The following is a 26,489-nucleotide window of genomic DNA, read 5'->3' on the forward strand; positions in this document are numbered from 1 at the left end:
GTCTCGTGGCCTTCCCACCATTAGACAGTAGTCTGCACAAGAAAACATCCAACAGTGACAGGACAACCAAGCAAATGACAAACGCCGTGCTGAATAAAGTCATCTTACATGACATTTCGTACAAAGGCCCAGATCATGGGGATGATCGCGCAGCAGAAGCAGCAAGTATCAGAGCCACCGAACCTGGGGTGAGTTACACGAGGAGAAAGGGCGACATGGGGACAGGGGCTATGGGCTCAGGGAACAGCTACCACAATGCAACCTCGGGTGTGGGGATGCCACTCATTGCGGGTACTGCCCTGGGATTTCCTTTTAGAAAGAATCGCTGGTTAAAGTGTAGAGCACAAAAAACCCTACTCCTCGATTACACTATTAGATAACATCCTTTAACTGCCCCACCCACCCTGTGTGAGTCTCACCCACTTCCCGCCTGCTCCCTCTAGTCTGAGAGTTGTATCTCCACAAAAAATACACAATGGGGCTCAATGAGCTGCTCATGTCTGACATGGACACCTAAGCAGTGCTGGATTCACAACCTGAAAGCCTGCAAAGGAAAGTGTACCCGGCAGAAGATAAGCTGCCTGGCAACTCAGAACCTTCTTCTAAGAGAAGTAAGACATGTCACAATGGAGTCTAAGCCTACCTGTCTTATGCCAGGACCTTAGAGCTGCAGGCAGGAGCTCAAAGATAAAAACATATATTGAGTCCCAACACGCTCACTGCGGTGGTTGGTCTCTGTGGCGCAATCGGTTAGAGCGTTCGGCTGTTAACCGAAAGGTTGGTGGTTCAAGCCCACCCAGGGACGTATGCTTTTGCCTACATCAAGTCCTGAATTAAAACACAGCTGTCTGGCTTTGCTCTTAGAGCTCTCGCTTTGCCTGCGTGACATGCTCTATCTCAACATTTCTATCTTCTCTCATCTCTTCACCTCTAGTCATTTCCACCAATAGGACTGGAAACGGGACATCAAGTCCTGAATTAAAACACAGCTGTCTGGCTTTGCTCTTAGAGCTCTCGCTTTGCCTGCGTGACATGCTCTATCTCAACATTTCTATCTTCTCTCATCTCTTCACCTCTAGTCATTTCCACCAATAGGACTGGAAACGGGCCACACAGCCTTCTACTTTAACCACAGGCGTACTGAGGGCCAATAAAAGGCACAGAAGCATTTCTTGATCCGGGGCTGAGAACTGCATGCACAGGGACCTCGTGGCTCAACGGTAGCGCGGCTGACTCCAGATCAGAAGGTTGCGTGTTCAAATCACGTCGGGGTCACTCTTTGACATTTTTTTCCCCACCAAGTCTATATCTCTGACTTCTAAAGCAAAGCCAAGAGAAGGGCGCTTTGCATTGGCCGGGAATCGAACCCGGGCCTCCCGCGTGGCAGGCGAGAATTCTACCACTGAACCACCAATGCTTCACTTACATAGGCTGAGCAGAGAGCCCTGCCGTAGACAGTAGTGATGAGGCCCATGCATTCGCATGGGACACCTATGAACAAAGTTTGCATGGCAAGCCTTGGACTGCCAAACGTTCACATGCTGATGGCAGGAATCAGATGCAGGAGACTGAAACTATGAATGTTTCTGCTTTTGCTAAGGACAGTGGTTTGGGGTCAGGGTTGTGCTTGACAGAGCACGACATCAGCCTGCTCTCTGGCTGCTCCCGGGAGAAGTGGCTGACAGAAAGCACCCTCCAGACCACCAGCAATCTTGTGTTTCACAACATGCCACTGTCACTGGACTTTCCTTCTGGGAAAGCCTAGTCACTGACCTGGCCAGATTCCCTGTCCTCCCCAAAATCCTGGGGAGAAACGGGCAGAGTTCTGCGCCCTGCGCCCTCTTTCGCGTCCCTAACGCGCTCCCAACGCACCCTACAGCCCTGGTCGGGCACAGCCCTGGTCGGGCTCATACCACTGGGGCCTCTGCCGAGGAAGAGCCCCGGAAGCCTAGGGCCAGGCCTATTGCACAGGCATCTTAGACTAGGCCATTCCGGGATTGCTGTGTTTCACGTCCTGCCCTTCAACACTCCTGGGAGGGCTTTCCCTGAGAACCCTCATGTCTCTGCCCTCCCAGGAGGCTATGGTTCTATGCAAAATAGGGGGTGCACCACGGGCCGTCCCCTTTCCTCTCTCTCGCCAATATCTTTCACCAAAGCTGAGCCCTGCAGGTAAATGTATCTATCTGGCTGAGGGGCCAGGGAGGGCCTTTGCCTGCAGTCTTACAAGCCAGAGTGCAGAGAAGGCAGCAACTCTTGGACCGGGACTCTGCTCAAAGACATATCTAACATGCCACAGTGGAGCTGAGATGGGCAAGACACGTGTCTCACAGGCTGGCAGCACACCAAGACAGTGGCAGGAAACTATGCTAACAAGGAAAGAGAAAAGTCACGTGTCTCGTGGCCTTCCCACCATTAGACAGTAGTCTGCGCAAGAAAACATCCAACAGTGACAGGACAACCAAGCAAATGACAAACGCCGTGCTGAATAAAGTCATCTTACATGACATTTCGTACAAAGGCCCAGATCATGGGGATGATCGCGCAGCAGAAGCAGCAAGTATCAGAGCCACCGAACCTGGGGTGAGTTACACGAGGAGAAAGGGCGACATGGGGACAGGGGCTATGGGCTCAGGGAACAGCTACCACAATGCAACCTCGGGTGTGGGGATGCCACTCATTGCGGGTACTGCCCTGGGATTTCCTTTTAGAAAGAATCGCTGGTTAAAGTGTAGAGCACAAAAAACCCAACTCCTCGATTACACTATTAGATAACATCCTTTAACTGCCCCACCCACCCTGTGTGAGTCTCACCCACTTCCCGCCTGCTCCCTCTAGTCTGAGAGTTGTATCTCCACAAAAAACACACAGTGGGGCTCAATGAGCTGCTCATGTCTGACATGGACACCTAAGCAGTGCTGGATTCACAACCTGAAAGCCTGCAAAGGAAAGTGTGCCCGGCAGAAGATAAGCTGCCTGGCAACTCAGAACCTTCTTCTAAGAGAAGTAAGACATGTCACAATGGAGTCTAAGCCTACCTGTCTTATGCCAGGACCTTAGAGCTGTAGGCAGGAGCACAAAGGTAAAAACATATATTGAGTCCCAACACGCTCACTGCGGTGGTTGGTCTCTGTGGCGCAATCGGTTAGCGCGTTCGGCTGTTAACCGAAAGGTTGGTGGTTTAAGCCCACCCAGGGACGTATGCTTTTGCATACATCAAGTCCTGAATTAAAACACAGCTGTCTGGCTTTGCTCTTAGAGCTCTCGCTTTGCCTGCGTGACATGCTCTATCTCAACATTTCTATCTTCTCTCATCTCTTCACCTCTAGTCATTTCCACCAATAGGACTGGAAACGGGACACCAAGCCTTCTACTTTAACCACAGGCGTACTGAGGGCCAATAAAAGGCACAGAAGCATTTCTTGATCCGGGGCTGAGAACTGCATGCACAGGGACCTCGTGGCGCAATGGTAGCGCGTCTGACTCCAGATCAGAAGGTTGTGTGTTCAAATCACGTCGGGGTCACACTTTGACATTTTTTTCCCCACCAAGTCTATATCTCTGACTTCTAAAGCAAAGCCAAAAGAAGGGCGCTTTGCATTGGCCAGGAATCGAACCCGGGCATCCCGCGTGGCAGGCGAGAATTATACCACTGAACCACCAATGCTACACTTACATAGGATGAGCAGAGAGCCCTGCCGTAGACAGTAGTGACGAGGCCCATGCATTCGCATGGGACTCCTATGAACAAAGTTTGCATGGCAAGCCTTGGACTGCCAAACGTTCACATGCTGATGGCAGGAATCAGATGCAGGAGACTGAAACTATGAATGTTTCTGCTTTTGCTAAGGACAGTGGTTTGGGGCCAGTGTTGTGCTTGACAGAGCACGACATCAGCCTGCTCTCTGGCTGCTCCCGGGAGAAGTGGCTGACAGAAAGCACCCTCCAGACCACCAGCAATCTTGTGTTTCACAACATGCCACTGTCACTGGACTTTCCTTCTGGGAAAGCCTAGTCACTGACCTGGCCAGATTCCCTGTCCTCCCCAAAATCCTGGGGAGAAACGGGCAGAGTTCTGTGCCCTGCGCCCTCTTTCGCGTCCCTAACGCGCTCCCAACGCGCCCTACAGCCCTGGTCGGGCTCATACCACTGGGGCCTCTGCCGAGGAAGAGCCCCGGGAGCCTAGGGCCAGGCCTATTGCACAGGCATCTTAGACCAGGCCATTCCGGGATTGCTGTGTTTCACGTCCTGCCCTTCAACACTCCTGGGAGGGCTTTCCCTGAGAACCCTCATGTCTCTGCCCTCCCAGGAGGCTGTGGTTCTATGCAAAATATGGGGTGCACCACGGGCCGTCCCCTTTCCTCTCTCTCGCCAATATCTTTCACCAAAGCTGAGCCCTGCAGGTAAATGTATCTATCTGGCTGAGGGGCCAGGGAGGGCCTTTGCCTGCAGTCTTACAAGCCAGAGTGCAGAGAAGGCAGCAGCTCTGGGACCGGGACTCTGCTCAAAGACATATCTAACATGCCACAGTGGAGCTGAGATGGGCAAGACACGTGTCTCACAGGCTGGCAGCACACCAAGACAGTGGCAGGAAACTATGCTAACAAGGAAAGAGAAAAGTCACGTGTCTCGTGGCCTTCCCACCATTAGACAGTAGTCTGCGCAAGAAAACATCCAACAGTGACAGGACAACCAAGCAAATGACAAACGCCGTGCTGAATAAAGTCATCTTACATGACATTTCGTACAAAGGCCCAGATCATGGGGATGATCGCGCAGCAGAAGCAGCAAGTATCAGAGCCACCGAACCTGGGGTGAGTTACACGAGGAGAAAGGGCGACATGGGGACAGGGGCTATGGGCTCAGGGAACAGCTACCACAATGCAACCTCGGGTGTGGGGATGCCACTCATTGCGGGTACTGCCCTGGGATTTCCTTTTAGAAAGAATCGCTGGTTAAAGTGTAGAGCACAAAAAAACCTACTCCTCGATTACACTATTAGATAACATCCTTTAACTGCCCCACCCACCCTGTGTGAGTCTCACCCACTTCCCGCCTGCTCCCTCTAGTCTGAGAGTTGTATCTCCACAAAAAACACACAATGGGGCTCAATGAGCTGCTCATGTCTGACATGGACACCTAAGCAGTGCTGGATTCACAACCTGAAAGCCTGCAAAGGAAAGTGTGCCCGGCAGAAGATAAGCTGCCTGGCAACTCAGAACCTTCTTCTAAGAGAAGTAAGACATGTCACAATGGAGTCTAAGCCTACCTGTCTTATGCCAGGACCTTAGAGCTGCAGGCAGGAGCACAAAGGTAAAAACATATATTGAGTCCCAACACACTCACTGCGGTGGTTGGTCTCTGTGGCGCAATCGGTTAGCACGTTCGGCTGTTAACTGAAAGGCTGGTGGTTCAAGCCCACCCAGGGACGTATGCTTTTGCCTACATCAAGTCCTGAATTAAAACACAGCTGTCTGGCTTTGCTCTTAGAGCTCTCGCTTTGCCTGCGTGACATGCTCTATCTCAACATTTCTATCTTCTCTCATCTCTTCACCTCTAGTCATTTCCACCAATAGGACTGGAAACGGGACATCAAGTCCTGAATTAAAACACAGCTGTCTGGCTTTGCTCTTAGAGCTCTCGCTTTGCCTGCGTGACATGCTCTATCTCAACATTTCTATCTTCTCTCATCTCTTCACCTCTAGTCATTTCCACCAATAGGACTGGAAACGGGCCACCAAGCCTTCTACTTTAACCACAGGCGTACTGAGGGCCAATAAAAGGCACAGAAGCATTTCTTGATCCGGGGCTGAGAACTGCATGCACAGGGACCTCGTGGCGCAACGGTAGCGTGTCTGATTCCAGATCAGAAGTTTGCGTGTTCAAATCACGTCGGGGTCACTCTTTGACATTTTTTTCCCCACCAAGTCTATATCTCTGACTTCTAAAGCAAAGCCAAAAGAAGGGCGCTTTGCATTGGCCGGGAATCGAACCCGGGCCTCCCGCGTGGCAGGCGAGAATTCTACCACTGAACCACCAATGCTTCACTTACATAGGCTGAGCAGAGAGCCCTGCCGTAGACAGTAGTGATGAGGCCCATGCATTCGCATGGGACACCTATGAACAAAGTTTGCATGGCAAGCCTTGGACTGCCAAACGTTCACATGCTGATGGCAGGAATCAGATGCAGGAGACTGAAACTATGAATGTTTCTGCTTTTGCTAAGGACAGTGGTTTGGGGCCAGTGTTGTGCTTGACAGAACACGACATCAGCCTGCTCTCTGGCTGCTCCCGGGAGAAGTGGCTGACAGAAAGCACCCTCCAGACCACCAGCAATCTTGTGTTTCACAACATGCCACTGTCACTGGACTTTCCTTCTGGGAAAGCGTAGTCACTGACCTGGCCAGATTCCCTGTCCTCCCCAACATCCTGGGGAGAAACGGGCAGAGTTCTGCGTCCTGCGCCCTCTTTCGCGTCCCTAACGCGCTCCCAACGCGCCCTACAGCCCTGGTCGGGCACAGCCCTGGTCGGGCTCATACCACTGGGGCCTCTGCCGAGGAAGAGCCCCGGAAGCCTAGGGCCAGGCCTATTGCACAGGCATCTTAGACCAGGCCATTCCGGGATTGCTGTGTTTCACGTCCTGCCCTTCAACACTCCTGGGAGGGCTTTCCCTGAGAACCCTCATGTCTCTGCCCTCCCAGGAGGCTGTGGTTCTATGCAAAATAGGGGGTGCACCACGGGCCGTCCCCTTTCCTCTCTCTCGCCAATATCTTTCACCAAAGCTGAGCCCTGCAGGTAAATGTATCTATCTGGCTGAGGGGCCAGGGAGGGCCTTTGCCTGCAGTCTTACAAGCCAGAGTGCAGAGAAGGCAGCAACTCTGGGACCGGGACTCTGCTCAAAGACATATCTAACATGCCACAGTGGAGCTGAGATGGGCAAGACACGTGTCTCACAGGCTGGCAGCACACCAAGACAGTGGCAGGAAACTATGCTAACAAGGAAAGAGAAAAGTCACGTGTCTCGTGGCCTTCCCACCATTAGACAGTAGTCTGCACAAGAAAACATCCAACAGTGACAGGACAACCAAGCAAATGACAAACGCCGTGCTGAATAAAGTCATCTTACATGACATTTCGTACAAAGGCCCAGATCATGGGGATGATCGCGCAGCAGAAGCAGCAAGTATCAGAGCCACCGAACCTGGGGTGAGTTACACGAGGAGAAAGGGCGACATGGGGACAGGGGCTATGGGCTCAGGGAACAGCTACCACAATGCAACCTCGGGTGTGGGGATGCCACTCATTGCGGGTACTGCCCTGGGATTTCCTTTTAGAAAGAATCGCTGGTTAAAGTGTAGAGCACAAAAAACCCTACTCCTCGATTACACTATTAGATAACATCCTTTAACTGCCCCACCCACCCTGTGTGAGTCTCACCCACTTCCCGCCTGCTCCCTCTAGTCTGAGAGTTGTATCTCCACAAAAAATACACAATGGGGCTCAATGAGCTGCTCATGTCTGACATGGACACCTAAGCAGTGCTGGATTCACAACCTGAAAGCCTGCAAAGGAAAGTGTACCCGGCAGAAGATAAGCTGCCTGGCAACTCAGAACCTTCTTCTAAGAGAAGTAAGACATGTCACAATGGAGTCTAAGCCTACCTGTCTTATGCCAGGACCTTAGAGCTGCAGGCAGGAGCTCAAAGATAAAAACATATATTGAGTCCCAACACGCTCACTGCGGTGGTTGCTCTCTGTGGCGCAATCGGTTAGAGCGTTCGGCTGTTAACCGAAAGGTTGGTGGTTCAAGCCCACCCAGGGACGTATGCTTTTGCCTACATCAAGTCCTGAATTAAAACACAGCTGTCTGGCTTTGCTCTTAGAGCTCTCGCTTTGCCTGCGTGACATGCTCTATCTCAACATTTCTATCTTCTCTCATCTCTTCACCTCTAGTCATTTCCACCAATAGGACTGGAAACGGGACATCAAGTCCTGAATTAAAACACAGCTGTCTGGCTTTGCTCTTAGAGCTCTCGCTTTGCCTGCGTGACATGCTCTATCTCAACATTTCTATCTTCTCTCATCTCTTCACCTCTAGTCATTTCCACCAATAGGACTGGAAACGGGCCACACAGCCTTCTACTTTAACCACAGGCGTACTGAGGGCCAATAAAAGGCACAGAAGCATTTCTTGATCCGGGGCTGAGAACTGCATGCACAGGGACCTCGTGGCTCAACGGTAGCGCGGCTGACTCCAGATCAGAAGGTTGCGTGTTCAAATCACGTCGGGGTCACTCTTTGACATTTTTTTCCCCACCAAGTCTATATCTCTGACTTCTAAAGCAAAGCCAAGAGAAGGGCGCTTTGCATTGGCCGGGAATCGAACCCGGGCCTCCCGCGTGGCAGGCGAGAATTCTACCACTGAACCACCAATGCTTCACTTACATAGGCTGAGCAGAGAGCCCTGCCGTAGACAGTAGTGATGAGGCCCATGCATTCGCATGGGACACCTATGAACAAAGTTTGCATGGCAAGCCTTGGACTGCCAAACGTTCACATGCTGATGGCAGGAATCAGATGCAGGAGACTGAAACTATGAATGTTTCTGCTTTTGCTAAGGACAGTGGTTTGGGGTCAGGGTTGTGCTTGACAGAGCACGACATCAGCCTGCTCTCTGGCTGCTCCCGGGAGAAGTGGCTGACAGAAAGCACCCTCCAGACCACCAGCAATCTTGTGTTTCACAACATGCCACTGTCACTGGACTTTCCTTCTGGGAAAGCCTAGTCACTGACCTGGCCAGATTCCCTGTCCTCCCCAAAATCCTGGGGAGAAACGGGCAGAGTTCTGCGCCCTGCGCCCTCTTTCGCGTCCCTAACGCGCTCCCAACGCACCCTACAGCCCTGGTCGGGCACAGCCCTGGTCGGGCTCATACCACTGGGGCCTCTGCCGAGGAAGAGCCCCGGAAGCCTAGGGCCAGGCCTATTGCACAGGCATCTTAGACTAGGCCATTCCGGGATTGCTGTGTTTCACGTCCTGCCCTTCAACACTCCTGGGAGGGCTTTCCCTGAGAACCCTCATGTCTCTGCCCTCCCAGGAGGCTATGGTTCTATGCAAAATAGGGGGTGCACCACGGGCCGTCCCCTTTCCTCTCTCTCGCCAATATCTTTCACCAAAGCTGAGCCCTGCAGGTAAATGTATCTATCTGGCTGAGGGGCCAGGGAGGGCCTTTGCCTGCAGTCTTACAAGCCAGAGTGCAGAGAAGGCAGCAACTCTTGGACCGGGACTCTGCTCAAAGACATATCTAACATGCCACAGTGGAGCTGAGATGGGCAAGACACGTGTCTCACAGGCTGGCAGCACACCAAGACAGTGGCAGGAAACTATGCTAACAAGGAAAGAGAAAAGTCATGTGTCTCGTGGCCTTCCCACCATTAGACAGTAGTCTGCGCAACAAAACATCCAACAGTGACAGGACAACCAAGCAAATGACAAACGCCGTGCTGAATAAAGTCATCTTACATGACATTTCGTACAAAGGCCCAGATCATGGGGATGATCGCGCAGCAGAAGCAGCAAGTATCAGAGCCACCGAACCTGGGGTGAGTTACACGAGGAGAAAGGGCGACATGGGGACAGGGGCTATGGGCTCAGGGAACAGCTACCACAATGCAACCTCGGGTGTGGGGATGCCACTCATTGCGGGTACTGCCCTGGGATTTCCTTTTAGAAAGAATCGCTGGTTAAAGTGTAGAGCACAAAAAACCCAACTCCTCGATTACACTATTAGATAACATCCTTTAACTGCCCCACCCACCCTGTGTGAGTCTCACCCACTTCCCGCCTGCTCCCTCTAGTCTGAGAGTTGTATCTCCACAAAAAACACACAGTGGGGCTCAATGAGCTGCTCATGTCTGACATGGACACCTAAGCAGTGCTGGATTCACAACCTGAAAGCCTGCAAAGGAAAGTGTGCCCGGCAGAAGATAAGCTGCCTGGCAACTCAGAACCTTCTTCTAAGAGAAGTAAGACATGTCACAATGGAGTCTAAGCCTACCTGTCTTATGCCAGGACCTTAGAGCTGTAGGCAGGAGCACAAAGGTAAAAACATATATTGAGTCCCAACACGCTCACTGCGGTGGTTGGTCTCTGTGGCGCAATCGGTTAGCGCGTTCGGCTGTTAACCGAAAGGTTGGTTGTTTAAGCCCACCCAGGGACGTATGCTTTTGCATACATCAAGTCCTGAATTAAAACACAGCTGTCTGGCTTTGCTCTTAGAGCTCTCGCTTTGCCTGCGTGACATGCTCTATCTCAACATTTCTATCTTCTCTCATCTCTTCACCTCTAGTCATTTCCACCAATAGGACTGGAAACGGGACACCAAGCCTTCTACTTTAACCACAGGCGTACTGAGGGCCAATAAAAGGCACAGAAGCATTTCTTGATCCGGGGCTGAGAACTGCATGCACAGGGACCTCGTGGCGCAATGGTAGCGCGTCTGACTTCAGATCAGAAGGTTGTGTGTTCAAATCACGTCGGGGTCACACTTTGACATTTTTTTCCCCACCAAGTCTATATCTCTGACTTCTAAAGCAAAGCCAAAAGAAGGGCGCTTTGCATTGGCCAGGAATCGAACCCGGGCATCCCGCGTGGCAGGCGAGAATTATACCACTGAACCACCAATGCTTCACTTACATAGGCTGAGCAGAGAGCCCTGCCGTAGACAGTAGTGACGAGGCCCATGCATTCGCATGGGACACCTATGAACAAAGTTTGCATGGCAAGCCTTGGACTGCCAAACGTTCACATGCTGATGGCAGGAATCAGATGCAGGAGACTGAAACTATGAATGTTTCTGCTTTTGCTAAGGACAGTGGTTTGGGGCCAGTGTTGTGCTTGACAGAGCACGACATCAGCCTGCTCTCTGGCTGCTCCCGGGAGAAGTGGCTGACAGAAAGCACCCTCCAGACCACCAGCAATCTTGTGTTTCACAACATGCCACTGTCACTGGACTTTCCTTCTGGGAAAGCCTAGTCACTGACCTGGCCTGATTCCCTGTCCTCCCCAAAATCCTGGGGAGAAACGGGCAGAGTTCTGCGCCCTGCGCCCTCTTTCGCGTCCCTAACGCGCTCCCAACGCGCCCTACAGCCCTGGTCGGGCTCATACCACTGGGGCCTCTGCCGAGGAAGAGCCCCGGAAGCCTAGGGCCAGGCCTATTGCACAGGCATCTTAGACCAGGCCATTCCGGGATTGCTGTGTTTCACGTCCTGCCCTTCAACACTCCTGGGAGGGCTTTCCCTGAGAACCCTCATGTCTCTGCCCTCCCAGGAGGCTGTGGTTCTATGCAAAATAGGGGGTGCACCACGGGCCGTCCCCTTTCCTCTCTCTCGCCAATATCTTTCACCAAAGCTGAGCCCTGCAGGTAAATGTATCTATCTGGCTGAGGGGCCAGGGAGGGCCTTTGCCTGCAGTCTTACAAGCCAGAGTGCAGAGAAGGCAGCAACTCTGGGACCGGGACTCTGCTCAAAGGCATATCTAACATGCCACAGTGGAGCTGAGATGGGCAAGACACGTGTCTCACAGGCTGGCAGCACACCAAGACAGTGGCAGGAAACTATGCTAACAAGGAAAGAGAAAAGTCACGTATCTCGTGGCCTTCCCACCATTACACAGTAGTCTGCGCAAGAAAACATCCAACAGTGACAGGACAACCAAGCAAATGACAAACGCCGTGCTGAATAAAGTCATCTTACATGACATTTCGTACAAAGGCCCAGATCATGGGGATGATCGCGCAGCAGAAGCAGCAAGTATCAGAGCCACCGAACCTGGGGTGAGTTACACGAGGAGAAAGGGCGACATGGGGACAGGGGCTATGGGCTTAGGGAACAGCTACCACAATGCAACCTCGGGTGTGGGGATGCCACTCATTGCGGGTACTGCCCTGGGATTTCCTTTTAGAAAGAATCGCTGGTTAAAGTGTAGTGCACAAAAAACCCAACTCCTCGATTACACTATTAGATAACATCCTTTAACTGCCCCACCCACCCTGTGTGAGTCTCACCCACTTCCCGCCTGCTCCCTCTAGTCTGAGAGTTGTATCTCCACAAAAAACACACAGTGGGGCTCAATGAGCTGCTCATGTCTGGCATGGACACCTAAGCAGTGCTGGATTCACAACCTGAAAGCCTGCAAAGGAAAGTGTGCCCGGCAGAAGATAAGCTGCCTGGCAACTCAGAACCTTCTTCTAAGAGAAGTAAGACATGTCACAATGGAGTCTAAGCCTACCTGTCTTATGCCAGGACCTTAGAGCTGCAGGCAGGAGCACAAAGGTAAAAACATATATTGAGTCCCAACACGCTCACTGCGGTGGTTGGTCTCTGTGGCGCAATCGGTTAGCGCGTTCGGCTGTTAACCGAAAGGTTGGTGGTTCAAGCCCACCCAGGGACGTATGCTTTTGCCTACATCAAGTCCTGAATTAAAACACAGCTGTCTGGCTTTGCTCTTAGAGCTCTCGCTTTGCCTGCGTGACATGCTCTATCTCAACATTTCTATCTTCTCTCATCTCTTCACCTCTAGTCATTTCCACCAATAGGACTGGAAACGGGACATCAAGTCCTGAATTAAAACACAGTTGTCTGGCTTTGCTCTTAGAGCTCTCGCTTTGCCTGCGTGACATGCTCTATCTCAACATTTCTATCTTCTCTCATCTCTTCACCTCTAGTCATTTCCACCAATAGGACTGGAAACGGGACACCAAGCCTTCTACTTTAACCACAGGCGTACTGAGGGCCAATAACAGGCACAGAAGCATTTCTTGATCCGGGGCTGAGAACTGCATGCACAGGGACCTCGTGGCGCAACGGTAGCGCGTCTGACTCCAGATCAGAAGGTTGTGTGTTCAAATCACGTCGGGGTCACTCTTTGACATTTTTTTCCCCACCAAGTCTATATCTCTGACTTCTAAAGCAAAGCCAAAAGAAGGGCGCTTTGCATTGGCCGGGAATCGAACCCGGGCCTCGCGCGTGGCAGGCGAGAATTCTACCACTGAACCACCAATGCTTCACTTACATATCCTGAGCAGAGAGCCCTGCCGTAGACAGTAGTGACGAGGCCCATGCATTCGCATGGGACACCTATGAACAAAGTTTGCATGGCAAGCCTTGGACTGCCAAACGTTCACATGCTGATGGCAGGAATCAGATGCAGGAGACTGAAACTATGAATGTTTCTGCTTTTGCTAAGGACAGTGGTTTGGGGCCAGTATTGTGCTTGACAGAGCACGACATCAGCCTGCTCTCTGGCTGCTCCCGGGAGAAGTGGCTGACAGAAAGCACCCTCCAGACCACCAGCAATCTTGTGTTTCACAACATGCCACTGTCACTGGACTTTCCTTCTGGGAAAGCCTAGTCACTGACCTGGCCAGATTCCCTGTCCTCCCCAAAATCCTGGGGAGAAACGGTCAGAGTTCTGCGTCCTGCGCCCTCTTTCGCGTCCCTAACGCGCTCCCAACGCGCCCTACAGCCCTGGTCGGGCACAGCCCTGGTCGGGCTCATACCACTGGGGCCTCTGCCGAGGAAGAGCCCCGGAAGCCTAGGGCCAGGCCTATTGCACAGGCATCTTAGACCAGGCCATTCCGGGATTGCTGTGTTATACGTCCTGCCCTTCAACACTCCTGGGAGGGCTTTCCCTGAGAACCCTCATGTCTCTGCCTATTCCAGGAGGCTGTGGTTCTATGCAAAATAGGGGGTGCACCACGGGCCGTCCCCTTTCCTCTCTCTCGCCAATATCTTTCACCAAAGCTGAGCCCTGCAGGTAAATGTATCTATCTGGCTGAGGGGCCAGGGAGGGCCTTTGCCTGCAGTCTTATAAGCCAGAGTGCAGAGAAGGCAGCAGCTCTGGGACCGGGACTCTGCTCAAAGACATATCTAACATGCCACAGTGGAGCTGAGATGGGCAAGACACGTGTGTCACAGGCTGGCAGCACACCAAGACAGTGGCAGGAAACTATGCTAACAAAGAAAGAGAAAAGTCACGTGTCTCGTGGCCTTCCCACCATTAGACAGTAGTCTGCGCAAGAAAACATCCAACAGTGACAGGACAACCAAGCAAATGACAAACGGCGTGCTGAATAAAGTCATCTTACATGACATTTCGTACAAAGGCCCAGATCATGGGGATGATCGCGCAGCATAAGCAGCAAGTATCAGAGCCACCGAACCTGGGGTGAGTTACACGAGGAGAAAGGGCGACATGGGGACAGGGGCTATGGGCTCAGGGAACAGCTACCACAATGCAACCTCGGGTGTGGGGATGCCACTCATTGCGGGTACTGCCCTGGGATTTCCTTTTAGAAAGAATCGCTGGTTAAAGTGTAGTGCACAAAAAAAACAACTCCTCGATTACACTATTAGATAACATCCTTTAACTGCCCCACCCACGCTGTGTGAGTCTCACCCACTTCCCGCCTGCTCCCTCTAGTCTGAGAGTTGTATCTCCACAAAAAACACACAGTGGGGCTCAATGAGCTGCTCATGTCTGACATGGACACCTAAGCAGTGCTGGATTCACAACCTGAAAGCCTGCAAAGGAAAGTGTGCCCGGCAGAAGATAAGCTGCCTGGCAACTCAGAACCTTCTTCTAAGAGAAGTAAGACATGTCACAATGGAGTCTAAGCCTACCTGTCTTATGCCAGGACCTTAGAGCTGCAGGCAGGAGCACAAAGGTAAAAACATATATTGAGTCCCAACACGCTCACTGTGGTGGTTGGTCTCTGTGGCGCAATCGGTTAGCGTGTTCGGCTGTTAACCGAAAGGTTGGTGGTTCAAGCCCACCCAGGGACGTATGCTTTTGCCTACATCAAGTCCTGAATTAAAACACAGCTGTCTGGCTTTGCTCTTAGAGCTCTCGATTTGCCTGCGTGACATGCTCTATCTCAACATTTCTATCTTCTCTCATCTCTTCACCTCTAGTCATTTCCACCAATAGGACTGGAAACGGGACACCAAGCCTTCTACTTTAACCACAGGCGTACTGAGGGCCAATAAAAGGCACAGAAGCATTTCTTGATCCGGGGCTGAGAACTGCATGCACAGGGACCTCGTGGCGCAACGGTAGCGCGTCTGACTCCAGATCAGAAGTTTGCGTGTTCAAATCACGTCGGGGTCACTCTTTGACATTTTTTTCCCCACCAAGTCTATATCTCTGACTTCTAAAGCAAAGCCAAAAGAAGGGCGCTTTGCATTGGCCGGGAATCGAACCCGGGCCTCCCGCGTGGCAGGCGAGAATTCTACCACTGAACCACCAATGCTTCACTTACATAGGCTGAGCAGAGAGCCCTGCCGTAGACAGTAGTGATGAGGCCCATGCATTCGCATGGGACACCTATGAACAAAGTTTGCATGGCAAGCCTTGGACTGCCAAACGTTCACATGCTGATGGCAGGAATCAGATGCAGGAGACTGAAACTATGAATGTTTCTGCTTTTGCTAAGGACAGTGGTTTGGGGCCAGTGTTGTGCTTGACAGAGCACGACATCAGCCTGCTCTCTGGCTGCTCCCGGGAGAAGTGGCTGACAGAAAGCACCCTCCAGACCACCAGCAATCTTGTGTTTCACAACATGCCACTGTCACTGGACTTTCCTTCTGGGAAAGCCTAGTCACTGACCTGGCCAGATTCCCTGTCCTCCCCAAAATCCTGGGGAGAAACGGGCAGAGTTCTGCGCCCTGCGCCCTCTTTCGCGTCCCTAACGCGCTCCCAATGCGCCCTACAGCCCTGGTCGGGCACAGCCCTGGTCGGGCTCATACCACTGGGGCCTCTGCCGAGGAAGAGCCCCGGAAGCCTAGGGCCAGGCCTATTGCACAGGCATCTTAGACCAGGCCATTCCGGGATTGCTGTGTTTCACGTCCTGCCCTTCAACACTCCTGGGAGGGCTTTCCCTGAGAACCCTCATGTCTCTGCCCTCCCAGGAGGCTGTGGTTCTATGCAAAATAGGGGGTGCACCACGGGCCGTCCCCTTTCCTCTCTCTCGCCAATATCTTTCACCAAAGCTGAGCCCTGCAGGTAAATGTATCTATCTGGCTGAGGGGCCAGGGAGGGCCTTTGCCTGCAGTCTTACAAGCCAGAGTGCAGAGAAGGCAGCAACTCTGGGACCGGGACTCTGCTCAAAGGCATATCTAACATGCCACAGTGGAGCTGAGATGGGCAAGACACGTGTCTCACAGGCTGGCAGCACACCAAGACAGTGGCAGGAAACTATGCTAACAAGGAAAGAGAAAAGTCACGTGTCTCGTGGCCTTCCCACCATTAGACAGTAGTCTGCGCAAGAAAACATCCAACAGTGACAGGACAACCAAGCAAATGACAAACGCCGTGCTGAATAAAGTCATCTTACATGACATTTCGTACAAAGGCCCAGATCATGGGGATGATCGCGCAGCAGAAGCAGCAAGTATCAGAGCCACCGAACCTGGGGTGAGTTATACGAGGAGAAAGGGCGACATGGGGACAGGGGCTATGGGCTCAGGGAACAGCTACCACAATGCAACCTCGGGTGTGGGGATGCCACTCATTGCGGGTACTGCCCTGGGATTTCCTTTTAGAAAGAATCGCTGGTTAAAGTGTAGAGCACAAAAAAACCTACTCCTCGATTACACTATTAGATAACATCCTTTAACTGCCCCACCCACCCTGTGTGAGTCTCACCCACTTCCCGCCTGCTCCCTCTAGTCTGAGAGTTGTATCTCCACAAAAAACACACAATGGGGCTCAATGAGCTGCTCATGTCTGACATGGACACCTAAGCAGTGCTGGATTCACAACCTGAAAGCCTGCAAAGGAGTGTGCCCGGCAGAAGATAAGCTGCCTGGCAACTCAGAACCTTCTTCTAAGAGAAGTAAGACATGTCACAATGGAGTCTAAGCCTACCTGTCTTATGCCAGGACCTTAGAGCTGCAGGCAGGAGCACAAAGGTAAAAACATATATTGAGTCCCAACACGCTCACTGCGGTGGTTGGTCTCTGTGGCGCAATCGGTTAGCGCGTTCGGCTGTTAACCGAAAGGTTGGTGGTTCAAGCCCACCCAGGGACGTATGCTTTTGCCTACATCAAGTCCTGAATTAAAACACAGCTGTCTGGCTTTGCTCTTAGAGCTCTCGCTTTGCCTGCGTGACATGCTCTATCTCAACATTTCTATCTTCTCTCATCTCTTCACCTCTAGTCATTTCCACCAATAGGACTGGAAACGGGACATCAAGTCCTGAATTAAAACACAGCTGTCTGGCTTTGCTCTTAGAGCTCTCGCTTTGCCTGCGTGACATGCTCTATCTCAACATTTCTATCTTCTCTCATCTCTTCACCTCTAGTCATTTCCACCAATAGGACTGGAAACGGGACACCAAGCCTTCTACTTTAACCACAGGCGTACTGAGGGCCAATAACAGGCACAGAAGCATTTCTTGATCCGGGGCTGAGAACTGCATGCACAGGGACCTCGTGGCGCAACGGTAGCGCGTCTGACTCCAGATCAGAAGGTTGAGTGTTCAAATCACGTCGGGGTCACTCTTTGACATTTTTTTCCCCACCAAGTCTATATCTCTGACTTCTAAAGCAAAGCCAAAAGAAGGGCGCTTTGCATTGGCCGGGAATCGAACCCGGGCCTCGCGCGTGGCAGGCGAGAATTCTACCACTGAACCACCAATGCTTCACTTACATATCCTGAGCAGAGAGCCCTGCCGTAGACAGTAGTGACGAGGCCCATGCATTTGCATGGGACACCTATGAACAAAGTTTGCATGGCAAGCCTTGGACTGCCAAACGTTCACATGCTGATGGCAGGAATCAGATGCAGGAGACTGAAACTATGAATGTTTCTGCTTTTGCTAAGGACAGTGGTTTGGGGCCAGTATTGTGCTTGACAGAGCACGACATCAGCCTGCTCTCTGGCTGCTCCCGGGAGAAGTGGCTGACAGAAAGCACCCTCCAGACCACCAGCAATCTTGTGTTTCACAACATGCCACTGTCACTGGACTTTCCTTCTGGGAAAGCCTAGTCACTGACCTGGCCAGATTCCCTGTCCTCCCCAAAATCCTGGGGAGAAACGGTCAGAGTTCTGCGTCCTGCGCCCTCTTTCGCGTCCCTAACGCGCTCCCAATGCGCCCTACAGCCCTGGTCGGGCACAGCCCTGGTCGGGCTCATACCACTGGGGCCTCTGCCGAGGAAGAGCCCCGGAAGCCTAGGGCCAGGCCTATTGCACAGGCATCTTAGACCAGGCCATTCCGGGATTGCTGTGTTATACGTCCTGCCCTTCAACACTCCTGGGAGGGCTTTCCCTGAGAACCCTCATGTCTCTGCCTATTCCAGGAGGCTGTGGTTCTATGCAAAATAGGGGGTGCACCACGGGCCGTCCCCTTTCCTCTCTCTCGCCAATATCTTTCACCAAAGCTGAGCCCTGCAGGTAAATGTATCTATCTGGCTGAGGGGCCAGGGAGGGCCTTTGCCTGCAGTCTTATAAGCCAGAGTGCAGAGAAGGCAGCAGCTCTGGGACCGGGACTCTGCTCAAAGACATATCTAACATGCCACAGTGGAGCTGAGATGGGCAAGACACGTGTGTCACAGGCTGGCAGCACACCAAGACAGTGGCAGGAAACTATGCTAACAAGGAAAGAGAAAAGTCACGTGTCTCGTGGCCTTCCCACCATTAGACAGTAGTCTGCGCAAGAAAACATCCAACAGTGACAGGACAACCAAGCAAATGACAAACGGCGTGCTGAATAAAGTCATCTTACATGACATTTCGTACAAAGGCCCAGATCATGGGGATGATCGCGCAGCAGAAGCAGCAAGTATCAGAGCCACCGAACCTGGGGTGAGTTACACGAGGAGAAAGGGCGACATGGGGACAGGGGCTATGGGCTCAGGGAACAGCTACCACAATGCAACCTCGGGTGTGGGGATGCCACTCATTGCGGGTACTGCCCTGGGATTTCCTTTTAGAAAGAATCGCTGGTTAAAGTGTAGTGCACAAAAAAAACAACTCCTCGATTACACTATTAGATAACATCCTTTAACTGCCCCACCCACGCTGTGTGAGTCTCACCCACTTCCCGCCTGCTCCCTCTAGTCTGAGAGTTGTATCTCCACAAAAAACACACAGTGGGGCTCAATGAGCTGCTCATGTCTGACATGGACACCTAAGCAGTGCTGGACTCACAACCTGAAAGCCTGCAAAGGACAGTGTGCCCGGCAGAAGATAAGCTGCCTGGCAACTCAGAACCTTCTTCTAAGAGAAGTAAGACATGTCACAATGGAGTCTAAGCCTACCTGTCTTATGCCAGGACCTTAGAGCTGCAGGCAGGAGCACAAAGGTAAAAACATATATTGAGTCCCAACACGCTCACTGCGGTGGTTGGTCTCTGTGGCGCAATCGGTTAGCGTGTTCGGCTGTTAACCGAAAGGTTGGTGGTTCAAGCCCACCCAGGGACGTATGCTTTTGCCTACATCAAGTCCTGAATTAAAACACAGCTGTCTGGCTTTGCTCTTAGAGCTCTCGCTTTGCCTGCGTGACATGCTCTATCTCAACATTTCTATCTTCTCTCATCTCTTCACCTCTAGTCATTTCCACCAATAGGACTGGAAACGGGACACCAAGCCTTCTACTTTAACCACAGGCGTACTGAGGGCCAATAAAAGGCACAGAAGCATTTCTTGATCCGGGGCTGAGAACTGCATGCACAGGGACCTCGTGGCGCAACGGTAGCGCGTCTGACTCCAGATCAGAAGTTTGCGTGTTCAAATCACGTCGGGGTCACTCTTTGACATTTTTTTCCCCACCAAGTCTATATCTCTGACTTCTAAAGCAAAGCCAAAAGAAGGGCGCTTTGCATTGGCCGGGAATCGAACCCGGGCCTCCCGCGTGGCAGGCGAGAATTCTACCACTGAACCACCAATGCTTCACTTACATAGGCTGAGCAGAGAGCCCTGCCGTAGACAGTAGTGATGAGGCCCATGCATTCGCATGGGACACCTATGAACAAAGTTTGCATGGCAAGCCTTGGACTGCCAAACGTTCACATGCTGATGGCAGGAATCAGATGCAGGAGACTGAAACTATGAATGTTTCTGCTTTTGCTAAGGACAGTGGTTTGGGGCCAGTGTTGTGCTTGACAGAGCACGACATCAGCCTGCTCTCTGGCTGCTCCCGGGAGAAGTGGCTGACAGAAAGCACCCTCCAGACCACCAGCAATCTTGTGTTTCACAACATGCCACTGTCACTGGACTTTCCTTCTGGGAAAGCCTAGTCACTGACCTGGCCAGATTCCCTGTCCTCCCCAAAATCCTGGGGAGAAACGGGCAGAGTTCTGCGCCCTGCGCCCTCTTTCGCGTCCCTAACGCGCTCCCAATGCGCCCTACAGCCCTGGTCGGGCACAGCCCTGGTCGGGCTCATACCACTGGGGCCTCTGCCGAGGAAGAGCCCCGGAAGCCTAGGGCCAGGCCTATTGCACAGGCATCTTAGACCAGGCCATTCCGGGATTGCTGTGTTTCACGTCCTGCCCTTCAACACTCCTGGGAGGGCTTTCCCTGAGAACCCTCATGTCTCTGCCCTCCCAGGAGGCTGTGGTTCTATGCAAAATAGGGGGTGCACCACGGGCCGTCCCCTTTCCTCTCTCTCGCCAATATCTTTCACCAAAGCTGAGCCCTGCAGGTAAATGTATCTATCTGGCTGAGGGGCCAGGGAGGGCCTTTGCCTGCAGTCTTACAAGCCAGAGTGCAGAGAAGGCAGCAACTCTGGGACCGGGACTCTGCTCAAAGGCATATCTAACATGCCACAGTGGAGCTGAGATGGGCAAGACACGTGTCTCACAGGCTGGCAGCACACCAAGACAGTGGCAGGAAACTATGCTAACAAGGAAAGAGAAAAGTCATGTGTCTCGTGGCCTTCCCACCATTAGACAGTAGTCTGCGCAAGAAAACATCCAACAGTGACAGGACAACCAAGCAAATGACAAACGCCGTGCTGAATAAAGTCATCTTACATGACATTTCGTACAAAGGCCCAGATCATGGGGATGATCGCGCAGCAGAAGCAGCAAGTATCAGAGCCACCGAACCTGGGGTGAGTTATACGAGGAGAAAGGGCGACATGGGGACAGGGGCTATGGGCTCAGGGAACAGCTACCACAATGCAACCTCGGGTGTGGGGATGCCACTCATTGCGGGTACTGCCCTGGGATTTCCTTTTAGAAAGAATCGCTGGTTAAAGTGTAGAGCACAAAAAAACCTACTCCTCGATTACACTATTAGATAACATCCTTTAACTGCCCCACCCACCCTGTGTGAGTCTCACCCACTTCCCGCCTGCTCCCTCTAGTCTGAGAGTTGTATCTCCACAAAAAACACACAATGGGGCTCAATGAGCTGCTCATGTCTGACATGGACACCTAAGCAGTGCTGGATTCACAACCTGAAAGCCTGCAAAGGAGTGTGCCCGGCAGAAGATAAGCTGCCTGGCAACTCAGAACCTTCTTCTAAGAGAAGTAAGACATGTCACAATGGAGTCTAAGCCTACCTGTCTTATGCCAGGACCTTAGAGCTGCAGGCAGGAGCACAAAGGTAAAAACATATATTGAGTCCCAACACACTCACTGCGGTGGTTGGTCTCTGTGGCGCAATCGGTTAGCACGTTCGGCTGTTAACTGAAAAGCTGGTGGTTCAAGCCCACCCAGGGACGTATGCTTTTGCCTACATCAAGTCCTGAATTAAAACACAGCTGTCTGGCTTTGCTCTTAGAGCTCTCGCTTTGCCTGCGTGACATGCTCTATCTCAACATTTCTATCTTCTCTCATCTCTTCACCTCTAGTCATTTCCACCAATAGGACTGGAAACGGGACATCAAGTCCTGAATTAAAACACAGCTGTCTGGCTTTGCTCTTAGAGCTCTCGCTTTGCCTGCGTGACATGCTCTATCTCAACATTTCTATCTTCTCTCATCTCTTCACCTCTAGTTTTTTCCACCAATAGGACTGGAAACGGGCCACCAAGCCTTCTACTTTAACCACAGGCGTACTGAGGGCCAATAAAAGGCACAGAAGCATTTCTTGATCCGGGGCTGAGAACTGCATGCACAGGGACCTCGTGGCGCAACGGTAGCGCGTCTGACTCCAGATCAGAAGTTTGCGTGTTCAAATCACGTCGGGGTCACTCTTTGACATTTTTTTCCCCACCAAGTCTATATCTCTGACTTCTAAAGCAAAGCCAAAAGAAGGGCGCTTTGCATTGGCCGGGAATCGAACCCGGGCCTCCCGCGTGGCCGGCGAGAATTCTACCACTGAACCACCAATGCTTCACTTACATAGCCTGAGCAGAGAGCCCTGCCGTAGACAGTAGTGATGAGGCCCATGCATTCGCATGGGACACCTATGAACAAAGTTTGCATGGCAAGCCTTGGACTGCCAAACGTTCACATGCTGATGGCAGGAATCAGATGCAGGAGACTGAAACTATGAATGTTTCTGCTTTTGCTAAGGACAGTGGTTTGGGGCCAGTGTTGTGCTTGACAGAGCACGACATCAGCCTGCTCTCTGGCTGCTCCCGGGAGAAGTGGCTGACAGAAAGCACCCTCCAGACCACCAGCAATCTTGTGTTTCACAACATGCCACTGTCACTGGACTTTCCTTCTGGGAAAGCGTAGTCACTGACCTGGCCAGATTCCCTGTCCTCCCCAACATCCTGGGGAGAAACGGGCAGAGTTTGGCGCCCTGCGCCCTCTTTCGCGTCCCTAACGCGCTCCCAACGCGCCCTACAGCCCTGGTCGGGCACAGCCCTGGTCGGGCTCATACCACTGGGGCCTCTGCCGAGGAAGAGCCCCGGAAGCCTAGGGCCAGGCCTATTGCACAGGCATCTTAGACCAGGCCATTCCGGGATTGCTGTGTTTCACGTCCTGCCCTTCAACACTCCTGGGAGGGCTTTCCCTGAGAACCCTCATGTCTCTGCCCTCCCAGGAGGCTGTGGTTCTATGCAAAATAGGGGGTGCACCACGGGCCGTCCCCTTTCCTCTCTCTCGCCAATATCTTTCACCAAAGCTGAGCCCTGCAGGTAAATGTATCTATCTGGCTGAGGGGCCAGGGAGGGCCTTTGCCTGCAGTCTTACAAGCCAGAGTGCAGAGAAGGCAGCAACTCTGGGACCGGGACTCTGCTCAAAGACATATCTAACATGCCACAGTGGAGCTGAGATGGGCAAGACACGTGTCCCACAGGCTGGCAGCACACCAAGACAGTGGCAGGAAACTATGCTAACAAGGAAAGAGAAAAGTCACGTGTCTCGTGGCCTTCCCACCATTAGACAGTAGTCTGCACAAGAAAACATCCAACAGTGACAGGACAACCAAGCAAATGACAAACGCCGTGCTGAATAAAGTCATCTTACATGACATTTCGTACAAAGGCCCAGATCATGGGGATGATCGCGCAGCAGAAGCAGCAAGTATCAGAGCCACCGAACCTGGGGTGAGTTACACGAGGAGAAAGGGCGACATGGGGACAGGGGCTATGGGCTCAGGGAACAGCTACCACAATGCAACCTCGGGTGTGGGGATGCCACTCAATGCGGGTACTGCCCTGGGATTTCCTTTTAGAAAGAATCGCTGGTTAAAGTGTAGAGCACAAAAAACCCTACTCCTCGATTACACTATTAGATAACATCCTTTAACTGCCCCACCACCCCTGTGTGAGTCTCACCCACTTCCCGCCTGCTCCCTCTAGTCTGAGAGTTGTATCTCCACAAAAAACACACAATGGGGCTCAATGAGCTGCTCATGTCTGACATGGACACCTAAGCAGTGCTGGATTCACAACCTGAAAGCCTGCAAAGGAAAGTGTGCCCGGCAGAAGATAAGCTGCCTGGCAACTCAGAACCTTCTTCTAAGAGAAGTAAGACATGTCACAATGGAGTCTAAGCCTACCTGTCTTATGCCAGGACCTTAGAGCTGCAGGCAGGAGCACAAAGGTAAAAACATATATTGAGTCCCAACACGCTCACTGCGGTGGTTGGTCTCTGTGGCGCAATCGGTTAGCGTGTTCGGCTGTTAACCGAAAGGTTGGTGGTTCAAGCCCACCCTGGGACTTATGCTTTTGCCTTCATCAAGTCCTGAATTAAAACACAGCTGTCTGGCTTTGCTCTTAGAGCTCTCGCTTTGCCTGCGTGACATGCTCTATCTCAACATTTCTATCTTCTCTCATCTCTTCACCTCTAGTCATTTCCACCAATAGGACTGGAAACGGGACACCAAGCCTTCTACTTTAACCACAGGCGTACTGAGGGCCAATAAAAGGCACAGAAGCATTTCTTGATCCGGGGCTGAGAACTGCATGCACAGGGACCTCGTGGCGCAACGGTAGCGCGTCTGACTCCAGATCAGAAGTTTGCGTGTTCAAATCACGTCGGGGTCACTCTTTGACATTTTTTTCCCCACCAAGTCTATATCTCTGACTTCTAAAGCAAAGCCAAAAGAAGGGTGCTTTGCATTGGCCGGGAATAGAACCCGGGCCTCCCGCGTGGCAGGCGAGAATTCTACCACTGAACCACCAATGCTTCACTTACATAGGCTGAGCAGAGAGCCCTGCCGTAGACAGTAGTGATGAGGCCCATGCATTCGCATGGGACACCTATGAACAAAGTTTGCATGGCAAGCCTTGGACTGCCAAACGTTCACATGCTGATGGCAGGAATCAGATGCAGGAGACTGAAACTATGAATGTTTCTGCTTTTGCTAAGGACAGTGGTTTGGGGCCAGTGTTGTGCTTGACAGAGCACGACATCAGCCTGCTCTCTGGCTGCTCCCGGGAGAAGTGGCTGACAGAAAGCACCCTCCAGACCACCAGCAATCTTGTGTTTCACAACATGCCACTGTCACTGGACTTTCCTTCTGGGAAAGCCTAGTCACTGACCTGGCCAGATTCCCTGTCCTCCCCAAAATCCTGGGGAGAAACGGGCAGAGTTCTGCGCCCTGCGCCCTCTTTCGCGTCCCTAACGCGCTCCCAATGCGCCCTACAGCCCTGGTCGGGCACAGCCCTGGTCGGGCTCATACCACTGGGGCCTCTGCCGAGGAAGAGCCCCGGAAGCCTAGGGCCAGGCCTATTGCACAGGCATCTTAGACCAGGCCATTCCGGGATTGCTGTGTTTCACGTCCTGCCCTTCAACACTCCTGGGAGGGCTTTCCCTGAGAACCCTCATGTCTCTGCCCTCCCAGGAGGCTGTGGTTCTATGCAAAATAGGGGGTGCACCACGGGCCGTCCCCTTTCCTCTCTCTCGCCAATATCTTTCACCAAAGCTGAGCCCTGCAGGTAAATGTATCTATCTGGCTGAGGGGCCAGGGAGGGCCTTTGCCTGCAGTCTTACAAGCCAGAGTGCAGAGAAGGCAGCAACTCTGGGACCGGGACTCTGCTCAAAGACATATCTAACATGCCACAGTGGAGCTGAGATGGGCAAGACACGTGTCTCACAGGCTGGCAGCACACCAAGACAGTGGCAGGAAACTATGCTAACAAGGAAAGAGAAAAGTCACGTGTCTCGTGGCCTTCCCACCATTAGACAGTAGTCTGCACAAGAAAACATCCAACAGTGACAGGACAACCAAGCAAATGACAAACGCCGTGCTGAATAAAGTCATCTTACATGACATTTCGTACAAAGGCCCAGATCATGGGGATGATCGCGCAGCAGAAGCAGCAAGTATCAGAGCCACCGAACCTGGGGTGAGTTACACGAGGAGAAAGGGCGACATGGGGACAGGGGCTATGGGCTCAGGGAACAGCTACCACAATGCAACCTCGGGTGTGGGGATGCCACTCATTGCGGGTACTGCCCTGGGATTTCCTTTTAGAAAGAATCGCTGGTTAAAGTGTAGAGCACAAAAAACCCTACTCCTCGATTACACTATTAGATAACATCCTTTAACTGCCCCACCCACCCTGTGTGAGTCTCACCCACTTCCCGCCTGCTCCCTCTAGTCTGAGAGTTGTATCTCCACAAAAAATACACAATGGGGCTCAATGAGCTGCTCATGTCTGACATGGACACCTAAGCAGTGCTGGATTCACAACCTGAAAGCCTGCAAAGGAAAGTGTACCCGGCAGAAGATAAGCTGCCTGGCAACTCAGAACCTTCTTCTAAGAGAAGTAAGACATGTCACAATGGAGTCTAAGCCTACCTGTCTTATGCCAGGACCTTAGAGCTGCAGGCAGGAGCTCAAAGATAAAAACATATATTGAGTCCCAACACGCTCACTGCGGTGGTTGGTCTCTGTGGCGCAATCGGTTAGCGCGTTCGGCTGTTAACCGAAAGGTTGGTGGTTCAAGCCCACCCAGGGACGTATGCTTTTGCCTACATCAAGTCCTGAATTAAAACACAGCTGTCTGGCTTTGCTCTTAGAGCTCTCGCTTTGCCTGCGTGACATGCTCTATCTCAACATTTCTATCTTCTCTCATCTCTTCACCTCTAGTC

At 52.2% G+C, this 26,489-nt stretch overlaps 8 non-coding genes across 8 annotated transcripts; 3 read left to right on the forward strand and 5 right to left on the reverse strand.

Moving 5' to 3' along the window:
- Positions 1–1,346: 1,346 nt before the first annotated feature.
- Positions 1,347–1,417, reverse strand: TRNAG-GCC (transfer RNA glycine (anticodon GCC)). The gene has a single exon. It is a non-coding gene; the product is annotated as a tRNA-Gly (tRNA).
- A 4,552-nt stretch (positions 1,418–5,969) lies between these two features.
- On the reverse strand, positions 5,970–6,040 carry TRNAG-GCC (transfer RNA glycine (anticodon GCC)). The gene has a single exon. It is a non-coding gene; the product is annotated as a tRNA-Gly (tRNA).
- A 2,321-nt stretch (positions 6,041–8,361) lies between these two features.
- Positions 8,362–8,432, reverse strand: TRNAG-GCC (transfer RNA glycine (anticodon GCC)). The gene has a single exon. It is a non-coding gene; the product is annotated as a tRNA-Gly (tRNA).
- Positions 8,433–12,369: 3,937 nt separating this feature from the next.
- On the forward strand, positions 12,370–12,443 carry TRNAN-GUU (transfer RNA asparagine (anticodon GUU)). Its single transcript has one exon. It is a non-coding gene; the product is annotated as a tRNA-Asn (tRNA).
- A 2,789-nt stretch (positions 12,444–15,232) lies between these two features.
- On the reverse strand, positions 15,233–15,303 carry TRNAG-GCC (transfer RNA glycine (anticodon GCC)). The gene has a single exon. It is a non-coding gene; the product is annotated as a tRNA-Gly (tRNA).
- Positions 15,304–17,007: 1,704 nt separating this feature from the next.
- Positions 17,008–17,081, forward strand: TRNAN-GUU (transfer RNA asparagine (anticodon GUU)). The gene has a single exon. It is a non-coding gene; the product is annotated as a tRNA-Asn (tRNA).
- A 2,789-nt stretch (positions 17,082–19,870) lies between these two features.
- Positions 19,871–19,941, reverse strand: TRNAG-GCC (transfer RNA glycine (anticodon GCC)). The gene has a single exon. It is a non-coding gene; the product is annotated as a tRNA-Gly (tRNA).
- Positions 19,942–26,284: 6,343 nt separating this feature from the next.
- On the forward strand, positions 26,285–26,358 carry TRNAN-GUU (transfer RNA asparagine (anticodon GUU)). Its single transcript has one exon. It is a non-coding gene; the product is annotated as a tRNA-Asn (tRNA).
- The last annotated feature ends 131 nt before the right edge of the window (positions 26,359–26,489 follow it).

This window comes from Pleurodeles waltl, chromosome 4_1 (genome assembly GCF_031143425.1).
Source record: "Pleurodeles waltl isolate 20211129_DDA chromosome 4_1, aPleWal1.hap1.20221129, whole genome shotgun sequence".
NCBI classification, from domain to species: domain Eukaryota; kingdom Metazoa; phylum Chordata; class Amphibia; order Caudata; family Salamandridae; genus Pleurodeles; species Pleurodeles waltl.